A 12,074-nucleotide genomic window follows, 5' to 3' on the forward strand; every position below is an offset into this window, starting at 1 on the left:
CTGTTTTCTCTCTGAGCAAAAAATGTTCTGATTCTTTTACCTCAACTAAGACTCTATCCTAGAACAGTAGTACAAGAGCATGTCTTGTTATTGTTCAGTTGGGGATTGTGGATTCAAGTCCCAGCAGGCTCTATGGCAGCTATTTTATAGCCCTGCACTACATTCAGCATATAGGGGTATTCTGGTCTCTTCTTCCAGGTGCAGGTTGGGAGCCCATGGCACAGAGAGCTTAGAACTAGATGGTCTTTAAGATCCCTTCCAACCCAAACCATTCTCTTGTTCTGTATACATTCCAGACAATGTATGTACCTCAGTGTATTGTAACCAGTGAATTATTAAAACCAATGTTATTAGCAATGTAATTTAGCAATGACCTTACAGACTTTGACATAAGAAACAAAAAAAGAAAAATGAAGAGGAACTTTTTACAAAAAAAAAAGTGCAGACATCTCTGTATCTCATTCTCAGTTTAACTCAGCTGAAACTCTGTAGCTCTCCTGCCTGGGTTAGTCTCTGCCTCTCTTATATTGGTGCAATCAACTCACGTAAAAGGTCTACTTCTCTTTCCCCAGACATCCCTGTTATCTGTACGACATTTGTTTGCCAAGCAATTGGGTACAACCATGATCTATGACATTCCTTTGACTTATTTTTATTAATATAATAAGCACTATATTTGAATTTGTAGCTCTTCCACTTGTCATTGTAGTTGTTACTAACAACCTCCCTTGGACTTCTAAGCCTGGACATCAGCTGTGATTTTGCCCTACCCTTTATTGTTTGTGGCAGTTCTTGTCATCTTGGTGTCTTTTAAAGCTGTCTCTTTTCCTGTGTAGATGTTAGGACAATTTTGATCTCCTAGCATCTTGAGGGCAGGGCTGGTCTCTACTCTAGCTCATAACTGGCTTATTACTGAGCATCTGAGGTGTCAGCATGCCTGTGTCTTATAATTCAAAATGAGATGCTTAGTGCAAGCTTGTCTGAGGCTAGAGGCAGACACTTACCTGGAGGGCTGGTGGAAACCAATCCAAACATCCTACCCCCAAAACACACCATTGCTTCAGACCTGGTTGGAGGGTAAATCTGAGAGGTCTTTTCCAATCTGAATGATTCTAAGATCATCTAGTCTAACTTTTAACTTGTACTAAAGTCCACCACTAACCCATGCTACTAAGTTCTAAATCTACGTGTTTCTCGAAGAATTCCTGGGTGGTCACACAACCACTTCCGTGGGCAATCGATCGTTCAGTCCCTCGTACAGTTGGCCTCGGCCCATCGGTCCAGCCTACCCAGGTTCCTCTGCAGAGCCTTCCTGCCCTCAGCCACATCAACACTCCTGCCCACCTTGGTGTCCTCTGCCGGCTTGCTGAGGGTGCACGCGATTCCCTCGTCCAGATTATTGGGGAAGATATTACAGAGAACTGGACCCAGCACTGAGCCCTGGGGACACACCACTTGTGACCGGCCTCCAGCTAGATTTAGCTCCATTCACCATGACTCTCTGGGCCTGGCCTCCCAGCCAGTTTTAAACCCAATGAAGCATACACTCATCCAAGCCATGAGCAGCCAGATTCTTCAGGAGAAGGCTATGGGAAATGGTATCAAAAGCCTTACTGAAGTCTAGGTAGAGAACATACGCAGCCTTTCCCTCCTCCACTAAGCAGTTTGTCGAGCAGGACCTGCCTTTGATAAACCCATGCAGACTGGGCCTGATCACCTGGGCATCCTGTAAGCGTTTTGTGATGGCACTCAAGATAATCTGCTCCATGAGCTTCCCTGGCACCAAGGTCAGATTGACGGGCCTGTAGTTTCCCGGATCCTGAAAAGATTCATGTAAACTTTGATCCATGGTCAAAACAGGTTTGACCATGTTCTGTTACCAGAAAGCAATACCATTGGAATCTGGATAAAAAGGTGTCAAGCTGACTGATGCTACCTAGGGGAAACACCATATACTTGAAATTTAACACAACCATTCTACTTCTATTGTCTTTGGTTTCTCTCTTCTGTAACTAATGTGAAAATATCAAACCTGCAGATAAAATAAAGGTTACCTTGCTTAAGGAAATGGCTCTACATTTTCATCAGAATAACATAACGTTTCTTTAATTGTATAGTTGGGGGATATAACACAAAGTGTGTGATGTGCAACAATATGAATGTTAGTTGAATCAAAGTGCCTACCACATTTGAATTCAGCAAATCAGTGGTTACATTTCAGAGTTTGAAAATCTTTAACTATAGGAGAGAGATACAATTGTAGAAGCAGATACACTAGAAAATCAATTACTCCTAAACCAAACAAAAAATACCTTTTTTAATAGATGAAATGTATTTCATTTTACTATCTGAAAGAAAAAACACACACCTGTATGATCTCTGAGATGTTGCTATTCCTCTTTAGCCTGCTTTTCATTTGTACACAAAGTTGGTTTTGCATGTATTGCACCATCTAGAGATACAGCAAAAATCCTAGCTACTGGGTCAGTAGTAAATTTTCACTGAAATCACTAATTAGATGCAATTCAAATATAGTCTAAAGTTAAGTATGAAGCTGTACTTAGGATAATATTATAGTCCAGGTGATACTTTTTCTCCTGCCTGGGTAACCTGCAGTAGGTAAGCTAATCTTCTATGCACAGCTTTTTTTCCTTGCTTCTAAAATGTTTCTGTACATACAAGTGTTGGATGAGAAAGGTTAAGAGACTAGAAGTGATTTATGATGTTGGACATTGCTGGAAAGTAAATATGGATTCTCCTAAAGCCTGAGAATCTTATTTGTGTTATTTCTCTTATGATCTGTATATCAGCAGCAGTACTTTAAATTTTTGATGTCTCCCTAGATTTCTGACTGGCCAGAGAATGGGAAGAGAACAGTAAACAAACCTTACCCAGATTTCTTTCGTAGTCCTTGCTAGGATATCGGACTACAGGGAAAAGTTCAGCACCTATAGAAAAGGGCAAGGGTACAGAAGAGCTTTCTTCAGAGATTAAAAGTAACTTGACTGAAGCTCTGGATGTCCTTGAATGTGCAATTTGCAGAACAGCTCCATATGTGGTAACCTACCCAAACGCCAGATATTTTCATCTGAAACTACGGAATATTTGATCTGCTTGTCTGTTGAGAAAATTCACGTTGTATATATTCCTGCCTCTTTCTACAGTATTGATGTCTCTTCTTTTTCTGCCAGACCTATTTACTGGTCTCTATAGCTTTCCACCTAGGTGTAGGAACATCTACATTATAACCCCAGCCAAGTGGCTTTTCAGCAGTTCAAGAAACTGATTTTTTTCTTCCATCTGCAAAAATCATCATTCTGTTTGAAATTCCTGGCAGGACTAGTTTGAATCTACCTTCTCATTCAAGGCCATCCTGAAGACTTTCTGTAATTCTTATGTTCTTTAAGAAATTCTTTCCAAAACATTTTCTACATGCAGTCTCTTTATTATTCTACCCCTAGAGCTTTTAAACCGGGGTTGTTGCTTCAGCCAGGAGTGTTAATTGTATCTAGCAATTAATGCATCTTCTTCTGTATTGTCTTGTATTGTTGTAAGATACTGGTAATTTGTATAATGTAGCAGTAACCATGAAGGACTCCTGGACTGTCTCACTGTCCAGCTTGGACTATTTAGCTGCTCAACAGACGATTCACATGGACAAAAACTTGAAGAAGTGATAGCTGTTCTTTGAAACAATTTGTTGCTATTCACAGGAACCCCCCTTTCCTCCATGTTCACATACACTCTGTGCTTTAATTCAGAAATAGTAAAGGAATTATGTCAATAACGTTGTCCACTCTGTTATATTTAGTGAAAATGGGTCTAGAAATTATGGCAGAAAGTCACTGAGCCCACCAACAGATGCTATGGATAAAAAGAATCTACGCTAATAAAATGTGCATTAGATGTGTATATATACTGTGAAATGTGTATATGCACTGTGGGGTAAAAAACACAGATCTGAGTCACTTACTGCTCAGTAGGCCATGTTAGCTCTATCTGGGTTTAAAGGAGTTGCTTCTAGTATTTGTAGGGCTCATCGAGATCATTGTCTTTACTTACAGATAATACAGGTTACCTCATCAGTATTTATGTACTGTAACGACCAGCAACGTTATATGATTTTATTGCTTCTACCTGATTATGTCAGTGCAAATGATGAGAAGAAGCAGAGTTTGATAGTTAAAAGCAGAAAAGTGATTAAAAGAATCCGTAGAAGCCAACAATCAGAATCAGAGTTCCAAACCATTAACACCAAAGCAAAACTTACTTCGAAAAGTACATCTACAAATATTTACAAAATGTGTTGCAAGCTCTGAAGCTAACTTGCTAAGGGTTTGCATCTTAAAAGATTATTTTAAGGAAATGTCAGCTATAGAATTCATCACCTGCTCTCCTAAAAAGGTATTTAATTTGAATAAGATGGAAAATTTTAAAACTGAGATAGTTGATATATATTTATTTGAACTGATAAGTAAATGTTCTATATGTTCTCATATCTGAGACTTCTCATAGCCTAGGGTCTGTGTTAAATACAAAGGCTATGAAAATCACACAATTGAACTAGTCACCTGTTTGACTGATACATTATCAGAGCTCTAAGTTTTGCTTGTGCTAGCAGAAATTACTTGACAAAAAATTTCCAGAGTGAACTAGAAACAGTAGCTTGCAGTTTACCTTAATATGTGCCCCCTGTAACACTTAAATTAGGTGTGTCTATAAATTCAACTGATGAATAAGGAGAATGCATTTCATGTGGCCGGTGCATGAAAACCCACATTTGTATTTACAGCCTTTGCTATAGAATTATAACATTATTTGATATTCTTATTTATGGCCTATGTTATGTATTTATATAACTTCAGGAATGTTTAACAAAAATTCAGCACTGTATAAAGATAATTATGTTGGATTACATCAGTAACCTTAAATTTTCCTGGAACAATAGTTAGGTAATTCTAAAGCAAGCAAAACTCTCACTATTACATTTATGATTCTTGTCAGGCTTTCATTCTGCAAAATAGTTAAGAAATTGCCAAACTTTAGACAAATACAGGATCTGAATCTTGAGGGCTACATCTCTCCTGTACAGCAACATTTGTCCCCTAGTGCTACAGACTAGCAAATCTCAGAGCTCTTCTTTCATCTGGTAGAGGGCAAGGCACAAAAAGTAGACATAAAGACCAAGATGTCCTCAACCTCCCCTCACAGGTCCTGACTTCAGGCCCTTTTACCAACTTTGTTGCTCTCAGGATACTGTGAACAGCTGACAGGATGTGAATCTGAACGTTTGGAAGTTTTTGAATTATTTCAATAAGCTGAATTATTTCGGTTTCTAATATCTTCATATTAATTTGGTAATTGGCTTCCATTGTTTTCTACCTATTGGTTGTGTCACTATCCTCATTACTTTGTAAAATAATCTTACATAATAAAATAAAGTCTACTCATCAACCTCATTGAAATTTTGCTGTCTAACTTGAGAAGAGACAGTGAAATCATATTTTAAAAGAAAATTTTAAAAGGACTTAAGTGAGCCATTTGTTCTATCTGTAGTCTAAAATTGAAAAAAATATAGAAGCAAAAAATCCTAATTATTTTTTATGGAGTACACTGTTGCTTCGCATGTTCTGTCATTCTGACTGACCTACCAGATTGTGGATTCCATGCACTAATTAATTCTGCTCTGGTTCTACAAAATCTACTACGAATCATATCCAACTGTTTTTTAGTCCATACAATTTATGAATATTTTTAAATGTAGACAAATTACACCTCCTGCATGTGCATCAGCGAATAATTCCAAGTCTTTCCTCTGTGCTGCTGTTTATTTCCCAAATAATAAATATTCCAAAGTGGCTTTGGGCTAAACTGTAACTTCTGAGGTATTGCACTCTGTGCTGTGCACTGGTGATTTCCCAGTGATGCTTCGGTGTACAAAAGCTCAGTGTTCTTATTCTAAGTGAGTTATTTGACTGTGGTCTTGAGAATTGGTGGTTAGAGTCTCTCATTTAGCCTTGGGCTATGGGCACTGCAGTTACTTTAATGTGCATGCACTTAAAAAGATTGCCCTTAAAGATTGTTGAAGGAAGACTGAAGCTCCTTTTGCAGTTTTATTCTCTCAGTTCTTACTATTTTACACTCATTGCCCCTCTCTGCTTGATTAATCCAACAGAATGCCATGTCTTGAAAACTCAGAAATAAGGAGGTTTCACTGTCATTCATTCTTTATATGACAGAATATTTTAAATTACTAAACTAGCATGTGATCACTGAGGTCACTCAGGAAGACCTGGGAAGAACCCAGTTCCTTTTATTGCTTCTATAACTATTTATTGTTCCCTACTTTCCTTTTGTCATAAATTCCATCCAAAGCTATTTAATTATTGATCCTGTGGCTCCTGATTGATATGGAAGTGTGGTTCACAAAGCAGGAGCAGTAACTAAGTGACACAATTCCAACAAAAGACAAACATTAGTCTTCTGCTCAGTTTCTGTGCTCAAGCTTATTTTTATTTTTCTGGTGCTTTGCATTCGTTAGATACACAGTTCTTCAGTATCTCTTGAATTGTATAGCTCCTTTCTTGAAGCAAGAATAATAATTTAGTTTGATGTAGTGTAATTCTTCAAATAATCATTCACTTGGGAATCATTTAATTGGGAAGAAAAGTGTTGAAATATTGTAGGATTTACTGGTGGCTGGATGTGACTTACTGATAATTTCCTAAATGACCAGTAAAAATAGATCCAGTAAAGGCATTTTGGACCATTCTGCCACACCACTAGATTTTCATTTACTCCCTAAAGAGTCAATCTTGCTTAGTTTTTTACCTCTACCATGAACTGAACTGTCTGCAACTTGTCCCTTCATTAGTCTGTTCCCATGGCTTCACAGTCCAGATCTGCTGATATCATTTTTTAAAAGATAAGTATTTGGGGGATTAAATCTAACATCCTTTAAACTATAAGCAGACATCTATTGTTTCAGTGATGCATCAACTGTTCCTGCTGTGTTTGCAGGCAAACCATGCAAAACTTCATTCATAGAGCTTTAGTAGGGTCGGCCATATTCTTGTATCTTGGAAACTATTGCTTAGATCCCCTGCAACTGAAAGCAGCAGTTTTTATATCAAGATGTAAAACATGAGTGTCAGCTGAAAGTAGTCTTGCCTAGCCTGAAACAGCAAACATTACTGACAACTGGTGTGGGCAGCTGTACAGATAGTCTCTCATTTGCTTAACATATAGGGAATGTGTAATAAGAATATTCCATTTTTATGTAATTAAAACAATTATTATTCCCCCTCATCTCCTGGGAAAGCATATTTTTCACTTGCTGAGCTAGACAACAATGGAAAAGTCACACTGATCCTGTTCTCAGTCCTTTCAACAGATAATTGCCACACAGCTGAGCATGGGAGCCATCCTCACTCCAAGATTAAGAGCATTCATTTCTGCTACACATGTGATCTATGCACCAAGATCAAAATGTCTTTTGCTTTTTATTTGCTCAACTGAGGATATTTTTATCAGTGAGCAGTGTACCTATATACTTTTAAAGTGTCAGCAAATCACTTCATAACTTTCTCAGTTATAAGCCTAAGTTTCTGTGGACTTTCACTATATGGCATGTTCTTCACTTTCAGTAAACTTTCCTGTGGCTTCCACAATGTTGTTTCCTGAGGTATCAATATCCTTTCCAGAAATGGATGCATAGCAAAATAGGTGGAGGGGAAAGGGCTATGTGGTTGGGAATGCACGTTGCACTGGAAGAGGCTCATGAAGAAGATTTACAGTTCTTGGTATACTGGTAAATTCACCCCGGTCTTCTCAAAACAGGAGACAGCAAATATGGAAATGGTGTTTGAGTAGTTGGACTAGCTGTAAAGGTGAGATAAGGAAACCCTACGCTTCTCCTGAATCATCTTGCAATTTCATTATGTTAAAAGCCAACCTGTTGGATATCGTGCTGCAGAAGCTGTGGATGTTTTGGCAAAGCCCTGTTAATACTTCTAGCATTTATGGTTTTGTTAAATTTCTGTTACTGAGACAAATGGTTCCAGACTGAAGGACTACCTTCCACTGTCAGCATTGCTCCTGGCTTTGTGTGTGATACTGGACAAATTGTTTAAATCCTATGCTTTCCCATTTATAAAACGGGCACTATATTCTTATGTATATTTTCATATATAAATATGTATGTATATTTATAATGTTTCACTTCTGTGGAGAAGTGGTACATAAAAACAAGGTAACACTGATGCATGCAGTTACTGGTTTCCTAACCTGCATTTGGACTAGTACTTTCAGTTGTTTCCTATCACTGTGGTGCTTTTGGGCAGTTGAAGTGTACAGTGCAACCAGTAACATTTTACCAAAATAGGTTTTGTTATTGACAATAGTTAGTACCCAGAGAGTCAAACTGGGGAAAGCATTGCTCTGTTTTTTTGTTTAAACTGGAGTGTAGTTGTACCAACTGTTGAGATCCAAACGTTTTTTTCTTTGATAACTAAGCTGTTTTGTTGAGTGGATAGTATTAAAAACTGAATTTTGGACCTTGAACTGTATCTTGGTGAAATAATTCTTCTTAGCATCTGGCTTTTAGGAGTGTTTAGGTGCTTGGTTTAGCTGCTATACACATGCATAGATACCACACTCTCGGCATCTGTGAGGCTCTCTGTCATGTTCTTAAACCACCCTTCATTCCTCCTAATTTATTCCATTTTGTTGTTGTCATTCATGTCTAAATTTCTCTCTTTTCTATGTCTTCTGTGTTTTTGCAGTTTTTATATGCACTAAATGTTTCATTATATAAGGGGTACATTAATGCACAATGGCACCCCACATAGTTAAGGCAAAACCAACAGTCAGAGTTATTACTCAAAGTGATTATAAGCTGCATGAAGCCTTTACATAAAAAAGGGTATCTGTCTCCTCTCTTTTTCATTACATGCTATTGTCTTTCCTTTCAGTAGTGGCTATATTTCAGTAACACCGCACAGATTTTCCAGGATAGAAATTACTATACAAACACGAGTGTTATATGACCTCAAAAATAACTGTGAATTGGAAGGCTAAATCCAGCTCTAATGAATGAAGTCCGAAAGCTGACAGCATCAGCAATTTCATGAGCTCAGGATATTTTCTAACAAGAAAATTCATTTCTGAGACTTGTTGACAGGAACATCAAGAATGGAACTGCTGCCTTTGCCTCCACCCACTCCAGCAAAGAGTGGGGGGAGAAAAGCAGCTCTTTTTATAAATAGCACTGTTCCTGTCGTATTTGTAAATTCAGTGCTTTTTGTGTTAATGACATCACCCTTTTCTCCATGGCAACTCCCTACGATGTCAAAACTGCAGGGCACCATCAGAGGAACTTAAACCACCAAACGAACACATTGATTCAAGATGATTTAATTGAGAAATAGCACAGAGGGTGACAGGAGGGGGTGGGAAACACAAGCAAACAGACTACTGTCAGCTCTGCTGCTCTGGAAAGCGTGCATCTTGAATGACTGTCCCCTAAAACTCTGCCCCATCTCCTCTTTTTGTAACTCCTTGTCAGGAGGAGGAGGTGGGTGGCAGGCAGGCAGGCATCTTCTCCATCTCCGGTGTGTCTAGAGAGAAGCACTACAGGTGACTAAGCAGGAGGAGCATGACTGACTCATTCCTGAGTTATTTTCTCGCTCCCCTTCTCTCCCCCCTCCTATCTTTTCTGTTTGTTTTTCAGCTTTTGCCCAACAGCTTGTATTTTTCCCCAGGCCCTGATGAGAAAGAATTAGCAGCAGGCTTTCTTGTTACCTAATGTTCACAAAAAAAGTGCTTGTGGTTATCCAGGTGAGGAAATAAAAGCCAACTCTAAAAGCAAAACACCACCAACAAAAAAAATTGTCTCTTGGATACAATGTCTTTACATTGTTAAGAGGAAAAAAAAAAACAGAGAGAGAAGAAAAAAAGCTTTTCCTTTGTGAATGTTGTCCAGGAAATACTGAAGTAACTGACATGCCAGGAAACAGTAAATAACTGTCTTCTTTATCAGACTACCTATGGAAAATACCTAATTGCTTCACTGGCAGCCCTGCCGGTTTTGACTTGATTTCTAAACTGACTGCACTGGGGGGAAGCTATTTCACTTGCTGTCTTGATTACAGAATTAGATTCTGCTGGGTTCCACTTGGGACTCAAGTAGCAGGAACATAATGGTTACATCTGCAGAGTTTCAGTCAGTGTAAACTCTTGTTGTTCCAATCATCTTAATAAATCTGTCCTAATTTACATCCCTATGAGGTCTAAAGCCTTAGAACACTTTACCTTCCTTCTTCTGCAGGGTGCCATGAGATCTGTTGCTGAAATTTAGCCTGCAGAAGTGTCAAGATGATATTACATTTTGTGTTTCTGAATTGCATGTCATGGATGCAGGCCAGTTATGCAAGATCAGCACAACACCCACAGAGTTCCTATAGCCAGCCCAGGGACACAGGAGAGCTCACCAGATTGATAATAACACTTGGTTTGCCTGAGCAATGCTGTAACGCTATACTTGCCACTCATGGTTTGCAGCTTATATCTCTATAGGGCATAGGAGTCTTTAATCACTGATTCTCAAAGTGTGAGGCTTTGTTATGGCTGTTAACTCCCTCCCAGCCCTGAAGTGAAGCGTAAGTCAGCAGTCCTGTGATTTCAAGGCTGAGTTGAGGGGAAATGCACGTATAGTCTTCATGCACTAGAATCCAGATTAGTATCTTGCTCTTGCCTTTTGTGTAAAATGTCACTCAACACACAGTCCCATCCTCTTTGCTGAGATCACAGCATCAGCCCACAATAAAAAAAGGTCCCAGAAAACATTGATTCACTGCATTACAGATCTTGGTAGTGGTGTGTGTCTACAGTGAGGTCTCGGCTACTTAACTGCAAGGCTTTAATGGAATTTATCATTGTGGTCTTCTCTGTCCTCTGACTGTGAGGTTATTTTACCTTCGGTTAGTCTTCCAACACCTCTGCTGACTGCCAGAAAGAGGGGGCGTCTGGCACTGATATACTCCTCCGTGCAGCCAGCGCTGGGGTAATGCTGGTGACTAAGCAGCTGCAAGCTTGATGTGCTTACATGTGTATGAGACGGAACCGGGATTCTTCTGAAGAAGCTTTAAGATGAAATTGCTGAGAATTTTTGCCTGAAGCAAGGGATGTTTCCCATGTTTAAGACAAGCAGCAACCTGCCGTCAGAAGGAAGAAGGGACTGAATTCACTCTAGAAGTATTTCTCAGAGATCTTTTTTCAAGGTAAGACTCCTACTGTGGGAGGTAGAAGGGGCAACAGGGTCCAACTCTGAACACTAAAATTGAGATGACTTCTAAGATATTCTTACTTTCCCAAATTGTAGAATTGAGATAAATCTCTGATGTCTCTACCAGTCCCTTTTCAAGTTGGAAATGTTAATCGGCCAATGAGAACTGATTTTTTTGAGGTCCAAAGCCATAAGAATGGGAGGGAGGACTTTTTTTTAACACTGCCTTTAGCTGGCCTGTATACTAGTGGTGAATAAGCACCATTGAGTGTGCTTCTAAATCATGCACTTAAATACTAGAATAATGGGTATTTTAGGAACAGAGTGAATTCAAGTAAAATTTAGTAAATAGAGGTTGGTTTACAGTTTATTAATTTTGTTTAGTGCTTTTAAATGCTGATAGAGTATTTTTTGTTCTGTAGGAAGCAAAATGAAGGTGGTTCCTGCTTTGGGATCTTGAGCTCAAAGTTTCTTAACAGGCTTGGTTTGAAGAAATGCCATTGAAATGAGCAAGGAGTTTTTTTTTTTTTTTGCTTTTTTTTTTTAAAGCATCTATTTGAGTTACACCTGAACAACCAGTTTATCACTGTTGAAAACTATTTGCGGAGAGACAGAAAGTAGTAGAGACCTCCTTGTCCCTGTTGCTGGCATCTCAATTGAAAAGCATTATTTAAGATAGGAAAAAAATACCTTGAAGATACAGAGACAGCTTTGGAAAAAATGGTAACATCTAAAAAATCGTTGTCATTAGTACCGCCTTCTCCCTGGCATAAGCCAAGACCTGAGACTA

General features: G+C 38.8%; 1 protein-coding gene across 2 annotated transcripts in view; it reads left to right on the forward strand.

Annotated features, from left to right (window-relative positions):
- Nucleotides 1-10,851: 10,851 nt before the first annotated feature.
- LOC121071198 (serine/threonine-protein kinase PAK 6-like) overlaps nucleotides 10,852-12,074 on the forward strand; it is a 41,214-nt gene continuing 39,991 nt past the window's right edge. For both annotated transcript variants that reach the window (XM_040559264.1, XM_040559270.1), the window contains exon 1: nucleotides 10,852-11,279. The gene's annotated coding sequence lies outside the window, so the exon portion shown is untranslated. The remainder of the gene's footprint in view (nucleotides 11,280-12,074) is intronic.

The sequence above is a fragment of the Cygnus olor genome, chromosome 5, assembly GCF_009769625.2.
Source record: "Cygnus olor isolate bCygOlo1 chromosome 5, bCygOlo1.pri.v2, whole genome shotgun sequence".
Taxonomy (NCBI): Eukaryota; Metazoa; Chordata; class Aves; order Anseriformes; family Anatidae; genus Cygnus; species Cygnus olor.